Consider the following 19540-nt stretch of genomic DNA (forward strand, 5'->3'; position numbering starts at 1 on the left):
TTGTTTAAATGCAATCATGCAACCCGAACGGACCGAATAACAACCTTTCTTTTCTAAGTGCCAAATCAATATATCCTCTAACTCCAAGTTACCCTCTAAAATAGTAAAAATGTCATTGTCATCAATTGGATCGAAGACCTCCTCTAAAAGAGTAACAATTCAATCATTCCTAACCTCCAAACTCAAATCCCCCACCATCAAATCTTTCCATCCTTGTTATTAATCATTGTTTGATTATCACAATGTATACAAATTGAAGGTACAATATTTTTCCATACTAGAATATCCTTCAAGAAGTTTTGTAGCTATTCGATTTCTTCTTCAGTTTTATCCAAGGCTAAAAACTCACACTCTGTAGTGGACCTGGTTATAATCATTTGTCTAGAGGATTTACATGACACTACTCCTCTTGCTAGAGTAAACATGTATCCGCTCATGCCTTTGGAATCTTTTATCAGATATCCAACAAGCATCATAGAGTCCTTCTAATACATCAACTTCTCTTGCATAGTGCAATTTTAAATCTTAAGTGTACCATAAATATCTAAGTATTCTTTTAATGGCTTTTTAATGGTTATCCATTGGATTACTCGTATATCTACTTAAACTTCTGATAGTAAAAGCAATATCAGACCTTGTACAACTCATGAGATACATCTAACTAATTATGATCCTTGCATATTCCACTTGGTCAATGCTTTCACCTTTATTTTTATATAGATGTTGGCTAGTATCGGTTGGAGTTTTGGCTTTACTAAAATCATCCTTACTAAACTTTCCAAGTATATTGTCCATGTAGTGTGACTAAATCAAGATTAGACCGTTAGGCGAATGTTTGATTTTGATGCCTAAAATCACGTATGCGAGTCCTATATCTTTTATATCAAACCGCGAGTTTAAGATGCCATTGGTACACTTCACCATCTTGTCATTACTTCCCACAATGAGTATGTCCTCAACATATAAACACAAAACGATATATCCTTTGTTTGTAGTTTTTGCATAAATACACTTGTTTATTTGATAGTCGTTAGCCATCATGACATCATCAAACTTTTTATGTCGTCATTGAACCAATTGAACTAAAAGCTTAAGTTGGCAGTTAAAGGCCTAATTCATATTAATATCTGACACATCTCTGCATGTGAATACCAACTAGACTTGAAGCTTGCACAACATAGGCCCATATTACCATGTCGTGCAATTAAATAACAAATATGGTTGTAAGGATTTGAACCCTTGGTCACTTGGTCAAAGAGGCTCTCATATCATGTCATGAAACTAATTAAAATAAAATCTTAAGCTGATAGTTAAATTCCCAATTCATATCAACATCTTATATATGCCATTGTTTTGGTGCTTCCTTAATCCATATAAGGATTTCACCAATTTACATACTTTTCTTTCCTGACATGGGGCTACACAATCTTCAGGTTCCTCCTTATAGATCTCTTCATCGAGATCTCTATTCAGCAAAGTTGTTTTCATATCCATCTGATGTACTTCAAGATTCTGCAAAGTGACGATTACAAGTACCATCCTAATAAAACATTATCATGGACACGATAGAGTATGTGTCAAAGTAATCAAAGCCATCCTTTCGTATATAAAATTTTATAACTAATATTGCCTATACTTATAAATTGTTCCATTTTCTTTCATTTTTCATTTGAAAATCCATTTAGAACTTAGTGGTTTCGTTCCTAGAGGGAGGTTCACTAATTTCCACATATTAGTATGCGAGATGGAATTAATTTCATTCCTTATAGCCTATTTTCATGAAGGGCTTTCTGTTGAGCTTACAACTTCTTTATAAGTTTAATGTTCAACCTCTATCATTTAGGCTAGAAAATATACTCCTAAATATTTTTCCACCCTGATATTTTACTCCTACTAGGCTCTACCTCTCCCTCTAGGGGTGGACACGGTTCGGTTAACCGGTCCATTAGGCATATTTATTAACCGAACCGAACATATCGGTTTTTCATATACTAAAATCAAAACCAGCCCATTTAAATCGGTTAACCGTTATTTTCGGTTAGATTTTTCGGTTAACAGTTTTTAACCATAACCATAATTTTTATAACTCGAAATAGATCAGCCATATCAATTTTTACACCCCCATGCAACAGATCAAGCATAGATCTCTACTCAAACTTGCACAACAAAATTACAAACAATAAACATTCATGGTCTAAAAAACACAAAGAATAGTTACAGATATATTCTATTTTAAGAACTTCATAGTTATAATAAAACACCCAAAACATCATCATAGTTACAAATCTATTCTATACATAAACCTTCATAAATGGAGTTGCTTCGCTTTCTCTTTTGTGAAGCAAACCAATGAGAACTTAGATCTAGGTCGATCTACTTCCGATTCAGGATTCATATAATCAATTGTGAATTCCATCGGAGGACCAGCCGAAGAGCAGAGCCCACCTGGTGTTTGAAGGACGATCTAATAGGGTTTCCTAAAGGAAGCAGAGGATATCCAGATTGAACGTGAGGAAGGAGATCGAGAACTTCCGGCAAAAAAAAACATCTAGAGGAAGGAGATGGAGATCCGCAAAGATGAGGAAGAGAGGAATCGAGAGAGAGAGAAAGGATGTGGTGAGTGTGCGGCTGTTGTGTGAGATTTAGGGTTTGAGAGAAAAAGCAATATGATATAATATAGTACAGTATATACTAAATATTAAATATTATACATATAAAAAATTTAAATATTAGATATATACGGTTCGGTTAACCGACGGTTTTTTAGGTTGAAAATCGAAACCGAAAACCGAAAATACTTAAATCTATAAACTGAAACCGAAACCGTCAGTTCGGTTAACCATTTTTTCGGTTTAATTTTTCGGTTTTTGGTTTGTTCGGTTTTTTGTCCACCCATATCTCCCTCAACTTCAACCTTAACTTTTATTAAAAGTCTTGATTGTTTTCATCAACAGTTTCTAGATTCTATTAGGGTCAAACCACCCTCATTTTTGTTGAATATAAATACTTTTTAAAAGAATGAGGGATTCCTTAACTCAATGAAGGTGTTCTTATGAATCTTGGAATTCTTAAATTCATACACACAAAATCAATATGTATTACTATGAAGTACATAGCCAATGAAAATACAATCCATCATATTTGGTCCTATTTTCATTCTCTTTAAGAATGGAGTCATTACTTTACAAGACACCCCCACACTTTCAAGTAATTATAGAAAGGTTTCCTTTCTTTTCATAATGCATGTGATGTCTTGTCTAATTTCTCATAGGGCGCTCCCATTTTAAAAGGTGATTAGCTGATAAAAATAGCTTCCCCTCACATGTTTTGTGGCAACCCAAAACTATTTAGCATATTGTTCGCCATTTCCTTCAAGGTGCGATTCTTACGCTCTACTACTCCATTTCACTAAGGAGAATACGGTGGTATTACCTCATGAATAATTTCATGTTGGGAGCAAGATTTGCCAAATGGTTCAACATATTCACCAACACGGTCGCTTCTAACCACTTTAATCTTTTTATTAAGTTGGTTTTCTACTTCTTATTTATAAAGAATAAATTTCTCTATAACCTCGTCTTTGGTTTTAAGCAGATATACATAGCAATATTTTGTAATATTGTCAATGAAAGTAATAAACTATTATTACCTCCTCTAGTTTGAATAACTTTAAGTTACAAATATCACTTATATCTTATCAAACGGTTTTGTTTTTCTTTCCATTGTATGGAATGAAAACCTCGTTAATTTTATCTCAACACAAATTTCACATTTTTATTTATAATCAATTTGGAATGAAAGGATATATTCTAAATTAATCAATCTACATAATGTGTCATATTTAACATGTTCAAGTCTACCATATCATAAGTTAAATGACTCAATGATATAAATAAAAGGAATGGTATTCTTATTAATATTCATTGAATTTGACTTACAAGTAATTACGTTGAATTTTCACATCCCATTGGATACATAACCCTTACCCACATACATCCCCCCTCTAGAAAAAAAAACTTGAAACCATCTTAAAGCCGTGAGTATTAAGGAGGCTTCTTGAAACAATGTTCTTCTGAATGGCAGGCACGTACATGACATTTCTGCAGCTTCACTTCTTTCCTATAAATCATATTTAGAATCACAACTTTGGTCTCCTTTCTCTTAGATGTAGCAAAAATTCTCATAGAGAGCTTCTCTTCAGTATTAGGAGCCAGTTCAACAAAGCACTACTTGTCACAACAAAAGTGACGTGCGAAACTAGTATCCATCCACCATTCCTTTGGGTTGGAATCAACCATGTTTACTTACGAGACCACATCATATAGATCGATGTCAAACAGACATTTGCTTCGTTTGGCTTGACCCTCTATGGTAGCCTACTATCAGATGACTTATGGCCACTCTTATTACAGTTATAGCATTTCGCATTGAATTTTGGCTTCTTGGAAATTCCACCATCAAGACCCAATTTGGACCCATATTAAGGTTGATTGCCTCTCTTCGGTCTTTTTTTACCTCCGCCATATTAGCATAGCCACTAACTAACTTGCCACATTGGATATTTTCTTCTATATGCCTCTATTATCTTCCTCAATTCAGATTTTAATAATAAGCTTCTCAACGGTCATTTCATTTTGCTTGTGCTTAAGTAATTTTTGAAGTCTTTCCATCTTAGTGGAGATTTTTCTATTATGCAGCCGATTGAAAAGGTTCACTAATTTCCATACGTTCAGCATGAATCTCATGGATATGGGTTGTAATTCCTGCACTTGACTTACAACCTTTTTGGAATCTACCATAGCAAAATTCAAGAATTGCTCAACTAATAATTTCTTAGCCCCTACATCCTCTTATTTGTACTTATGATCTAGAGATTCCCACGGCTCCTTATTGTTTAGCTTGATAAACATGGTAAAGTGCACCAATCAACATGTTTAAATTATAGTTAAGACATAAGAAGTCAGAATGCCTCCAAGCCTCAGTTTCATTGAAGGTGGTAGTAGCATCCACCTCATACTCTCTTATAGCAAGAGGATCATCCTTCAAGAACTTAGCCAAATTAGGATTTGTTAGATAAACATCTTATGCTGCCATGTTTTAATTCCAATGAATTTTTTGACCTTTCATTCACCAATAAATTCAGTCGGTAAACCACTTTAGCTACCAGAATTGCGGTAGCTAACTAGCTGTTTTCTTGTAGTGAGTCTCTATAGTTGCCGTGTTTTTAATCTGTTTGTCAGAATTATTCTTACAACAAGATATTTCTCTAATTTCAACCATTTTCTGAAACTCAAACACATTAAGTTAGAATCAGAAAATAATAAACTCTTTTTGACCAAAACAAAAATAAAAGGCAATACAAACAAAATTAAATTCTTTTTTTTTCAAAGAAAATTAATAACATATTATAAAAAAAAACTCTCAACTAGAAATTTTGTTCTTTTAATCACACTAAGAAGTATTTTCTAAATAAAATGAATGAAATATATTCTGTAACACCCTTTTTTTTTTAATACCAAACATAAGCTTCTAATAATACTTATGAAAATAATAATATTAAGAATAATGTATATATATATTATACCTATGTGCCACAGAAAGTTTGTAGATTATAATAAAAAGAAAATATATATACAATAATAACATGAAAGTGGTAGCAACATTTATATATATATAAAATAATGAAGCTTTTGGTTTTGCTGTGTACCACTTTATATATATTTGTACACATAAGGGTATAAGGAAGATCTTTTCACAACCTATTAATATAGAATTAAATTCATGAAAAACTTCCAACAACAACCTGTTGAAATAATATTAATTTTCCTTAACTCCAAATTACAAAATTACAAAGGAATCTGATGCATTAAAATTCCACAAACCAAACCTCCAAACATTAAATTAAAAACAAGAATAGTTCTAGCAAAAGATAAATTTCTAAGAATAACTGTTCCATGTACTGACGATCCCAACGAGCGTCCCTAAACTCTTATTCTTGTAAGGTGGTGATGGCAAGGGGTGAGCTGCCGATTCAGTAAATAGTTATTTAAATACACAGTGCAATCACATACGCATACAATGATCTTCTAGTATTTAAAAAAAATATACTAGTTATCAAGCAAACGATCCAATAATTTATTAATTACTATTAATTTATTCAAAGGGCCCTGCTTACTCTAGTCTAGTAATACCCAATGGTTGCTTGGCCAACAAAATCATATCCTGGGATACCCTATCGTAACAAATACCCGGTATCCCGTCTCATATCTCTAGGTACCCTGTCGTAACAAATACCCGGTACCTTAACACCCTGTCGTAACAAATACCCGGTGTTTATATTTCACGTGTTCACAATATTCATCAGTGGTAAGGTATTCCTATATAATTATCATCTATTAATCTATCATAGGTTCAAGTTCACTGTAACTATTTATATATATATATATATATATATATATATATATATATATATATATATATATATATACACACGTAAACCTGTAAATATGTACAATACAAATGTAAGGTTAAAATGTAAAGTATAAACATTATTTGATTAAATTGTAAAGTATAAACATGTATAAGTTAAAAGAAGAAAATGACAAAAACTCATGTATCCTGGAACTTGGTTTGATAAAAGTCTACATATCAAATCATGTTTCTTTTTCTTTTGTTCATATAAGAATAATAAAAAGTTTAAATAGTAAGAATCATCATGAATTGATAAAAACCAAAATTGGGTTTTAGTATGCAACCTAGGAATTGGGTCTCTGCCACAATGTCAGTTGATTATATTTTAAAATTTGGCAAAAACCTTACTGAAAGAAAGAACTTGTAAAATCATATTACTTGAAAAAAAATATTTACTGACCTTGAAAGAAGAACCCTCAACTGGTGTCTTTTTGCTTTTGCGGCTAATAGAATAGAAAGGAGGTTTTCTTTAATTATCTATGTGTTTATAGGAAGGAGACCTACTTAAACTCAAATAGTAATAACTGCTCCCCACTTTTTCTATATTCCTTTTTTTTCGGAAATTATTTATAAAAAGGAAGTATAAAATCTGATTATATACAATAATATTAATTAAAATAAATTATCATCCCTATATCTATTTTAATTATCATAACTATTGTTATTATTTTCTAACTTTAATAAATTCGCATAAACTTAATAACTGTACATATATATATATATATATATATATATATATATATATATATATATATATATATATATATATATATTTGTTTTTTTTTGGACGTTACATATTCGTCCAATAAAAACAAGTATATTTGAGGTACTAGAGGATCGAATTTTGGAACGACATCAAAGAATTCTGAAACTATATGTGCCAATGAATCTAGAGACTATTTATGGAGCTAAAATGGAATTGTATCGAAGGAGATATGAAGTTTTGAAGTTGCACTAGAAAACACAAAATCCAACTCACGAACAACTATTTTAATGGCATTTGTTATGCCATTTTCTTCGACAATGATGCACGAATTTCACTTGGATGCCGATTAATCCCTATATATATATATAAGAATTAAATGAAATTTTTTTACTTGGATTGAGATATGGAGAATCGAACCTCCAACCAAATGAAACACCATCAATCACTTTAACCATTTGGACCCATTCTGCTTCTTGTTAACAATTTACTAATTAAGTAACAAATATTAGAAGTTTTAAACCAACAGATTACAACAAAAAGTCAATCTTGAAGAATGAATGAGAATGATCAAGAAGCAATGAAATTATGGATGAATGTTTTTTTTTATGTAAATTGGTACTTTTTTTAATGGAATTATGGATAATTTTGTTGGTATTTTTAGGTGATTATGGAATTATGAATCTATACTATATATAATAGCGGAAGCAGAGAGAAAATGAGAGAAGTGTTTTAGAGGCTTATTTCATTAGTTGTCAAACATTTAAAAATCTAGATTAAAAATGATTTTAATTAATTAAAATTTTATATTTAATAAAATAATATAATTCATTAGATATGAAATATGAAATTCGAGTTATTGGATGTATATTAATGCATATGAAATTCGAGTTATTGGATGTACATTAATGGTCATTACAATTAGAATTTGTATAGTTATATTAATGCATATGAAATTCGAGTAATAATTGTAAATTTGTATAGTTATTGGATGTATATTAATGGTCATTACCAATTACAATATGTAGAGAATTTGTATACTTAAATATAATAATAAAGTAATGATACTCATTTAATTAATTAAGTAATAATTGTAAATTTAATCATATAATAATTCAGGGTAGGTAAAGAGATATTGCATTAATTAATTGTATTTAATAAGTATTATTATTACATCAACTGTTACAATTTATTGTACTATATAATGTAAGGAGCTTGTGCTTTTTTTCTTCACAAATTTACATCCCCACAAACTTAAATCTTCAAGTACGGCTATGATGAATTTTGTTAGAATTATATGATTTTTTTATGAATTGTTTTTGAATGAATATATTTTCATGCAGTATGGCAATGTTGCAAATTAAGGCTCGCTTCAACCAAATTATTTACCTCTCTACCGAAAAAGACACGTGGAGAATAAGAGTCAGAGTTATTAGGTTATGGGAAGCACTCAAAAGAAAGCAAATTCCGTAATGAGTTTGGATATGATATTGCTAGATGAAGAGGTATTTATGTAATATTTTTATATATTCATTAAAACTGAAAATTCATTGATATAATTTTTTGTTGCAAAATAGGGTAGCACCATTCATGGAATTATCCGTAAAGCTCAAATTGATAGATTTCGAAGCAAATTACATGAAGGCAAAATTCATATTATTGAGAACTTCAAAATTATAACAGCTTCGCAAAGCTATAGGCCTATTCCTAATGAGCATAAGATTGTGTTTCTTCTAACAACTAAAGTAACACAAGTAGATGAGATTGATTGCGAAATTGCTCTCAAAAAGTTTGAGTTTGTTACTTTTAACAAGCTTATTGATAGATGTGAAAACAATTTTGTTCTAACTGGTGAGATATTTGAAATATAGTTTTATAATTTAATTCGGTTTCAAATTAAATATTAATTTCAATTGATTTTAAGATATTAATTTTGCAGATGTTGTTGGAAGAATCACAGCAATAAACTCGACCAATGAGATCGATGTTAGTGAAAAGAAACGAAAGAAAGTAGATCCCGAGATGATGAATTATGGGTACGATCTGTGATTATCAAGGACTGCAATTCCAAGGTAAAATTAATAGGCCATCAATTAAAGTAAAAAAAAAAGTAAGAGTTACAGGAAGATGAAAAAACACAAAGCGAAGGAAATCCAAAAGTCACAAAAATACATATATATAAAACATGATAGATAATATAATAGTATTCCATCATTCATTGCCCATCGAAAATCAAAGTCCTCATCAACCTTTAATTTTGATTATCTATTAGTTTTGTTCTTAGTCTTATAATTTTTTTTACTTCATTAAGAGGTTCAGATATATTTAGGAGCGATTTCCATTAACAAACTATATTAATAGCATTTTCTTCCGGAAATGTCAGAATTTAGATTTTGATATCTACAATTGAAGAAATTTGATGGAAATAAAAGAGACATGGACAAAAAAATATTTTCACTCTCTTGTTTATATGTCTATATCTTGACATTCTCTCTTATTTTCGAAAAAAATGAAGATAGTTCTCTCCTAATTAACTTTTTTGTCCCTTCATTATTGCTTTTTATTCCTTTATTTGTTTCATGTTATTGCTTACGAAATTCAAGAATATATAATTATTAGAAAATATTAATGAAGTCAAAGAAGTGATATCTACGAGCGTGACTGATATTCTATGCAGTGAAAGAATGAAGATCAAATTGATTGAATGTCTTGATGGGATGTTACGAGATGAAAATAGGAGAAATGATCACATTAAGCTGATTCAATTGGATATATGGGTTATTGTAGTCTAATGAATAATTGAATTCGAATACTTGTGATCATGAAATTCCATCAAGCAAAAATGATTATCATCAACATGAATTTTGTGACTAATTCTTATGAATTTTATTTTTTTTATATGTAATTGAAGTTTTTTATGTAATATATTGAATTGATATAGTTTCTTCATGTGCAACATTAGAAAAGTATTGATTCTAATAGTTTATAGCATAATATATTGATGTTGCTTCCATTTTAACATAGATTGTAATTTTTTTATATCATAGATATAATATTTAATTTTAGTTATCGTTTAATTCAATTTTTGGTTTTTCATTGTATTAATATATATTTTTTAATTAATCTCCTATTTTATTATTATTGTTTCACAGAATTCCAGTTATAAAAAATGAAAATGTAATAAAATTATTAAAAAGTACAAATCATTGAATTTTGAAAAAACAAATAAATCATTCACCTTTAATTAAAATTATATAAAAAAATTAATCGAATATTTTTTAAATTAATTTAATTTGATTTGAATTATTAATAAAACATATATATTAGTTTCATATATACATAATATAAAAAAATTTATAGCATGACATAAAATTACTTCGAAATAAAATATGTCAATTTATTTATTTATTTAAATTATATAAAAGTTTCATATCCTGTGCATCGCACGGGTTTTCAACTAGTTATGGATAATTTTGTTGGTATTTTTAGGTGATTATGTGATTTGGTATTTTTTTAATGGAATTATGAAATTATGAATATGATACATTTCAATTTTTAGGTGATTTAGAATTTAGAAACTACTGCTTCTATAATTGGAATTTAGGTATAAAGGGGTAAACGGATAAACTGGGATTCCCCATACCCGCGGTTTCCCCGAGGGACGGGGACAAGTTTGTCCCCGTTTAGCTGACGGGGGCAGGGACGGGGAATCCCCGTTTAGGCAGGGACGGGGATGGGAAACCAAATCCCCGCCCCGCCCCGCTCCATTTACATCCCTACTCCTAATCTACACATTGAAGTGGTGGGAGTGAGGTAGAGTAATTTTATGAGGTAATGGGGTTAATCGATGCCCAAAAACTTTTGACAAAAAGACATAACTTTTCAGCAATTTTGAAATTTTTTGCAAGGGTATCTTTTCTGTGAGTGCGTTCTGAAAATTCCTAAAATCCAAGCTCTTTTTCTTTCCCAATCCTATAACGCGAGCGTGTTTTTTCCCACGAGCACGTTTCAGCTGATTTTCACCTCAAAATATGATTTTTCATGCATTGATTCGGCAATTTTCCTACACAAAATATAATAATAAAATAAAGATAAAATACTAATCAATCACCTAATAAACACTTAAATTACCAAAATTAAATACTAAATATTGAACAAAAATTATGAATTTATAAAATTCATATTATTACCTGGCTGCCTCCGTCAATGGCCATATAGCAGCTGCTGTGATTTTCTTGACCTTTTTTCTTAACATATTGTCTGCAAAAACAGAGGTGAATAGTACTTTCTCATACAATTTATATTCAATTGCTCTTTGGTCATATATATGCTGTTTACATTTTATCCAATATTGTTTTTTTCCATTTATGGATTAGTTTTTTATTTAACTTTTTCATCGAGTTTGGACTACATATATCGTTAGGGCGATTCGGTTTATTGATATGGATAAATAAAAATAATAATTCCTTGACTAGGAGAGATAAAAAAAAATTAAAAACTAAAACGAAATTATAGAAATTAATTTCCAGTATATTCTTCGAAACTCGATTTTCTCCTCTCCCATTTTCTGATTTTCAACACCAGAATCGCCAAATCGATTTTCTCATGTCCTAAACTCGACGGAGAAAATAAATAAAGACTAAATTCATAACAAAATCAATAGCAATGACTCAATGTGGAAAAATAATTGATCAAGAATTTGATCCTCTTTGCCATAAAATATTAACACTCTAAATTTAATTAAAAGTTAAAGAGACTTTTAATGAAAGGGTTAATTATAAAAATGGGTCAAATGGGAGGTTCATTTACATATTTAACCCATTTACTCAACCTACTACATATCTAGACTGATTTTGTGTGACTTTCCCATAATACCCTCAATATTTACGCGCGTCTCGCCCCCTCCCGTCTGACTTCGCAGATTCCATATTATGTGAAGCCTACGAAGCTAATGTTTGGGTTTATATGCGAAGCCTGTGAATCTAATCTTTGGTTTACTTGATGAATTTACCCGCAATATGCGAAGCCTGCGAAGCTAAAGTTTGGTTTACTTGATGAATTTAGTTCGCATATGCGAAACCTGGATGTGTTTTGAAGCTAATTCGCGAAGTGGTATATAACAAAAAATGGCAAACAACAACGAATTCTAACATTAAAATCATAACATTATCAAAATTTACAACAAGATTGCCACAATAACAACATTAAAATCATAACATTATCAAAATTTACAACAATATTGCCACAATAACAACATCAAAATTTACAACAAGATTGCCGCAATAAACTCCTAACAAAGCACATTCACTCCTAAAATGGTTGGTTAGTAGAGATTGTGACAATAATCTGGTACCAATTTTGAAGCGGATGAGTAATCTTGGTGTGAACTGTGAGACACATCCATCCCAAAAGGTATGGACTTCCAGACCTTTTGGGATGAGAAATGGAAGTCCAGACCTTTTGGGATGAATGTGTCCCATGGTGCACACCAAGATTACTCGCTTCAGAATTGGTACCGGATTATTGGCACCATCTCTCCTAACCAACCATTTTAGGAGTGAATGTGTCAATCTTGAGGGGAATTTCTCCCTGTACAAGAAGGAAAGTTATCTCCCCTGTATCCGAGGACGCCGCCTTCTAGAAAGGGATGTTATGTAATCAACCACCTTCAGAAAAAATTAATCGTGTTAGACAAGGAAAAAGACGATTTTGGCTTCACGAAATGCGGATTAGCGAAGCATGCGAATGTAAATGTGCAGGGAAAGAGGTGATTTTACTTCGCTAATCGATGTTTTCGCGAGGTATGCGAGGTCTGAAACGTGACGATCTACGTCGCATATCGATGCTTTCGCGAAGTCTGCGAGTCAAATCATGAACTTTTCTACTCACAGACTTCGCGAAATAATCGATTCGCGAAGCAGATCCACACTTTTCAGGCTCTTTCTCTTCGCAGAGCTTCGCGAAATCATCGATTCACGAAGTAGATCGTCACGTTCCAGGCTCTTTCTCTTTGCAAATCTTCGCGAAATCATCGATTCACGAAGTGTATTCATGAAAAAACGCAGAAAAAACAACAGATACTTACATTTTTCGCGCATTTCACCCTTAAAAGCGACAATAACAATATGATAAACTAGGGAAAACGAAGGAAATAACGTAGAATAATCATTTCTTTGATGATAACAAGAAGAAAGAAACCAAGTAACGAACATGAAGATGAAGAACCATGGCTTCGTTTTCTAGGATTAGAAAGTTGCAGAATAAAGAGATGAAGAGAGGAAAAAGAGAAATTCATTGTGATTTGGCGAGATGGTGCAGATTTTGTGCAATTTAAAGGAAGAAACGAAGATCAAAAGTCTTGAAATCATTAATGGAGGAGCCAACTTTTTGTGTAACCAAGGAGATGGGGGGAGCGGCCGTTCGCGTTGTGGTGGGAAGTGGGAAGGTTAGGGGTATTACGGGAAAGTCACACAAAATTAGTCTAGATATGTAGTAGGTTGAGTAAATGGATTAAATATGTAAATGGGCCTCCCATTTGACCTAGTTTTATAATTTTCCCTTAATAAAAAAACAATTGTATTTAAAAGTTTATATTTTTTAAATCTAAAATATCGTGATCACCTTTTAGATTTGAATTGGTATTATAACTATCTTTATAATATAAAAAAATAACTATATATATATTAAAAAAATAAATTTGGGTCTCCTTTAACCCTAGATCTTAAGTGGCCGCACTCTTAGAGGATGTTTGGTTGCTACTTTTCATGCTCATTTTTGCTTTTCCACTTCAAAAAGGAGGATTTTAGGTGTTTGGTTAGTGATTTCTTGTTTGTCTTTTATGTCTGAAAAGTAGCGTTAGGTATTTGATTAGTGACCTCCTGTTTGCCTTTTACATCCGAAAAGCAGCCTTTTACAAAAGCAGAGAATCTCTGCTTTTTGAAAAATCAGCTTTTTCCAACAACAAACAACAAACAGCAACATCAAATAGCAAACCATAACAGCAAATAGCAACGACAAACAGTAGGTAAAACAAACGGACTCTTAATCTATGGCAGAGCCGGCCCTGCATTCAACACTAGTAATAGCATAATGTGTGACACACTAATGTAATTTCTGGAACTACAAGCAACTTGAATTTCTATCAATCAATTTTTCTTTTATTGATCAAAATCTTCAGCCATTATTCAAGATAATTTATAGCACCAAATATTCGATGTTTATTTAAAATAAGACAAAATCAATTAAATGGAAAAGGGAAATGTCACAACGACAATTAAGTATGATTTTACAATGCAGTAATGGGGCGGTACAGACAAATTTGCAGTGAGTTAGCTTTCTAATCCATTATAAATATCCATTGTGCCAAATTGGCCCATGTATTTTTAATCTCATTATTATTTATTAGCTCTTTTGGAATTTATTCTGTTTACGTTTTTTTTTTTTAAGTATATCGCATTAATGAGCCATCAAAAATATATAAAAAAAAAATCATCACATCACAAAAAAAATTAGAGTATGATAGGAAAAAGTACGGGAAAGTAGCAAAACATGATTCTCTAACTAAAGTATGAGTAAGTTAGCTTATCGAGTAAAAATGACCAAATAGGAGTTACGATCATGGAGAAGAAAACGACATTGTTTAATAATATCATCCACTTGAGAAGACTGAATTGCATCAACCCCAAGCTTCACATCTAATTCTAAAGTATCTGGTTGATACGCATAAGCTGCACTTTAAAAAAATAGCTCCAAGGAGTGTGAGGATCTTGCATTCACGAACAGTGGGTGTTCCATCAATTTTGAAAATACGTGTAACAATGAACACCCCAAAGGAGTCACGAAAACAATAATAATACCCTCACGTGAAGACTGAAAAACTTCTTGCATCCATATTACACTTTAAGTAATCAACATGGGGGATATGCCATAAGTGACATAGGACAATAACAATGGAGGAGGAGAGCATGAACTTTAGTTGCTTGGCTGAGACTGATGGCACAAACATTACACTATTGTGGCAATTCGAGTATGAGAAACAACCACACTGTTCCAAAGCTTGTCATTCCTCTTATGCCAAATATTCCACAACAACATCAAGAAATTTCCAGTGATCAGCCGAGACTCTACACCAAAAAAAAAAAAGAACAAAAATGCTAAGAAGTTGTTCATGTTCACTGCCTTGCTTCGATCAGTCCTAACAAACCATGCCAATCTGACTAAACATATGTCAATTATCTTCAATATCCCCGTTACAAAGCTCCCACATGCTAGAAACCTCCATTCCATGGTCGTCTCCGATATTTTGGAGGCCCTAGGCAATTTTTGTATTTTTTTCACATCTAATTTTAATCTTATTTTTAGAAATAATAAATACCAAATACTAAAATCAATATATTATTAACTACAATTCAAATTATATATTAATTTTAACAATCAAAATCAAATAATAATAACCTAAAGCTAAGAAATTGTTATTCTTCTATTTTTATATGTATAGAATCAAATTTCTTCTCACCAGTTAGGAGAGCAGCAAGCAGACGATAAAGTACTAATCCGGTTGAACACGAACCTAATCGCAATATTCTATAGAGAGAAAGAGAAAAATTTATCTTGGTGATTAGAGATTGGTTGAGTCGTGCATTTATTATGAATTACATGGCATAAACTACTATTTGGCCATCGATTTATCCAAATTTTTGTCATTTGGCCTCTAACTTATCCTAATTGGTAAAATTTCACCCAATTTGGATCAAAACTTGATAGAAATGTTATTCTATTGGCACGTAACGATATTTTAACAATTAGGCTTAATAAATTTTAGTTTAGAGATTTTTTAATTTTTTTTCTTGCTGTAATCTAATTAATTATTTTCGTTTATGAAAATCTATGTGTTAAATAAACTTTAAGACATGCGACGTGTCAAATTCATATGTCAAAATATCATCATATATCAGAGGAATAACGATTTTGTCAATTCTCCAACAAAATTGAATAAATTTCATATATTGAAATAATTCAAGGGTCAAATGTGATTAAATAATAAAACGGTAGTCAATTAACAAAGTTTTAAAAAGATTGTGAACTAAATAACACTTTAAGTCAAATTATAAATTTGAATTTATAAACAATTAGTTTTATCTTTATCTTCTAACATAAACTATCAATTTTTTACAAATTTTAATTCATAAACAATTTATTACTACAAAATTTGATAACAAAATATTAAATAGGTAATTTATGATTATATTTTATTGTTTCTGAAAATGTTAGTTTTTTTTTTTTTTGTATGGTGGAATGTGTATTGATATTTTTGTTATTAATTATTAAAAGCATTAAATGAGTGAGAAATGAGAGGAAGCGGCGTAGATGAGAGAGATGCATACATAAAAGTATGTTCTGGTTAAAGAAAAGGGTAATTAATTTATTAGTCTCTATATTTTGACAAAACATACTGTTTAGTCCCTGTATTTTCAAAAACACATGGTAAGGTCCCTAACCTTTTTCTCAGTGAACTGTTTAGTCCTTCCGTCTGTTTGTTACATTTTTTACCGTTTATGACTTCGAAAATGACTAAATTACCCTTTACTATTTACCTTCAAACTTCAGAAGAGTAATCCAATTTAGAAGAAGAAGCTATTTGCATGGAGAACAATAAAAAGAACAGACTCAACGCTTACGAATTTGAACGATTAAGAAGAAAATTAAGAACAAGAACACTCAAAGTTGATTTCAGATGCATTAGAGTTTAAAGGAAAGCAAAATAAAGGAAAAGAAGAACACAAATCCAAATTGACTAACAGAATCTTCATGAGAGTCTAACGGCATGGACTAAACAGTTCACCAAGAAAAACATTAGGGACTAAACAGTTCACCGAGAAAAACGTTAGGGACTTTAGTGTGTGTTTTTGAAAATACAGGGACTAAACAGTGTATTTTGTCAAAATATAGGGACTAATAAATTAATTACCCTAAAGAAAAAGACATTAGAAATAGAAACAGAAATACAAATACAAGGAATATTTTACTAAAAAAAATTAGGGATAAGGTACAAATATGCCCCTAATGTTTTTGGGGAAGATCAAATTTACCCTTTAAGTATGAAATAGCAAAATTTTAGGTCTAAGGTTCTCATAAAGTGCAATTTTAGGCTCTTGTTAGATGGAAAACTTAACGGTGTTAAACATGTAATTCATATTCAGAATGGTTCACAGAAGTGCACTTCATCCTTATGCTCTCCTCTCCTTCTCCTTCCTGTATTCAATCATGACTCCTCTCTCCATCTTCTTCTTCTCTGCAATCGCAATTCTTCTCTTTTTCTCCTTCATTGCGATTATGCATCCTGTCTTGCGATTTCTTTCTTGAAATTATTTTCGGTTCCAACTCCTATTTTTTCCCTTCGTTCGCTTCTATCCTTTCATCGTGATGTCTCCCAACTTAAAATTTCAAGGTAAAAACGACTTTTAATTTGTAGAATGGTTCATGTTTAGCAGTTCAGGAATCTAAAACAAATGTTGGATCTAAACGGTTCAAGAATCAATTCTTCATGTACTCTTTTTGTCTCCGGTTGACTCTCTGGTTCTAGACCTGATGCGATTCTTATTATCTTTAGAAACTAGTTTTAATTTGAAATGAAAGCCTTTCTCAAGCAGGATGGAAGTAATTCAGCTCGCCCTAAGCAAACACCTATTAATAAATAAAAACAGAGCAGTAGCTAACACCATTAAAAAGCAAAAACAAACAAGAACCAATATCAACAACAAAAACTGAAAACAGAGCAGTAGCCAACAACACCCATTAAAAAAACATGAACCTTGACACAATGGAATCAAATTGTTGAAGTGATAGCAGCAAAGGGTGGCAGTGGAATGGATTTTGGTACTCTATGATCGATATAGGATTTTGGTAGTGGAATAGAGGCGAAGAGAATCACAATGTTCAGAAATTAAAGGACAAATAGAAGAAAACGAAGAAATCCGGAGACGAAGGGAAGATGGGAGAATAAGAAAGACGAGTTGAGGGTGAAGGAAAGAACTCAACGATGGAGATGAAGGAAATCACGCTGAAGACGAAGACAGGAGTTAACGTGGAATTCTACTGTTAAAATGTTTCTGTCAAATAAGCCTAAAATTGCACTTTTGAAAAACCTTAGACCTAAAATTTTGCTATTTCAAACTTAAAGGATAAATTTGATCTTCCCTAAAAACTTCTGGGGCATATTTGCACCTTAACCCAAAAAATTATAAGGCCTCACATAGGCGCCTGCCTAGGGGAACTCCCCTGGAGCCGGCCAGTCCATTCCTCATATGCGATTGTGAGGAAGCCAATCACGGCCAAAACGCCAAACAAAGTAACGAAATTTATATGAGATTAGGGGTGTGCATTGGTTCAAAATCAAACCGAACCAAAATTATTAAAATAATTGACACCGACACCGAACCGAATAGTATGTAAAACTAAAATATAATCGAATCGAAATATTTAATTTGGTTCAATTTTAAACCGAACAACCTGAATTAGTTAAAAAAAATAAAAAAACATCTAAAAATTACTATATTTCCTTACTAAATTTATCTCAACAACAAAAAAAAATTTGAAATACTTTCAAAATATATCTATATTTCCTTACTAAACAATATATAAAATAATATAGAATATGTGTAATTCGGTGCAACGCGGTTTTTCTACATTTTTTATCAAACCAAACCAACCGAACCGAATACCAAAATGCACCTAAAATTAAAATTGATACTGAACCGAAAAACCGAATTCAATCGGTTCGGTCCGGTATGCGGTTTAAACCGAACCAATATGCACCCCTGTAAGAGACCTCTACGCTCCAAATTTTCTACCAATCTCCTTAAACAGTAAGATGTGCATTGGAAGGAAAGCCCTTAGAAGCAAGTTTATATGCCAATTTCACAATATACAAGATGTTCGACTTTCATTCCACACCAACACGTCTAAACTACCACCCCACCAAGGCTATAATTTCAAAATCTCTTCGAAATTCGAGGTACAAACAGTTCCTAAGTAATTCAGCAGCATAGTCTCTCGAATTTGGAATAAAAAGATCGCCCATCTTAAGGTTAATCAACTCAGCATTGATAGGGGTGACCGACTGCTATAATTTAGGTCCCTAAGCTAAGGTTCCTTACAATAAACTTCAACGGAAGAGGGATGAGAGGCATACAATTCGAGCAATACTTGGGGTCCAGGGGCTGATTAACATGGGTCGGTACTTGGGATTGCCGTTCTTGATTGGCAGATCCAAAAAATCATTTTTCAGGTTTTTGAAGGAGAGATTGGCTAAGAGGCTCAACAACTAGACTTTTAGGTTCCAATCAGCTCCAAGAAATGAGGTACTTT

This window comes from Euphorbia lathyris, chromosome 3, assembly GCF_963576675.1.
Source record: "Euphorbia lathyris chromosome 3, ddEupLath1.1, whole genome shotgun sequence".
NCBI lineage: Eukaryota > Viridiplantae > Streptophyta > Magnoliopsida > Malpighiales > Euphorbiaceae > Euphorbia > Euphorbia lathyris.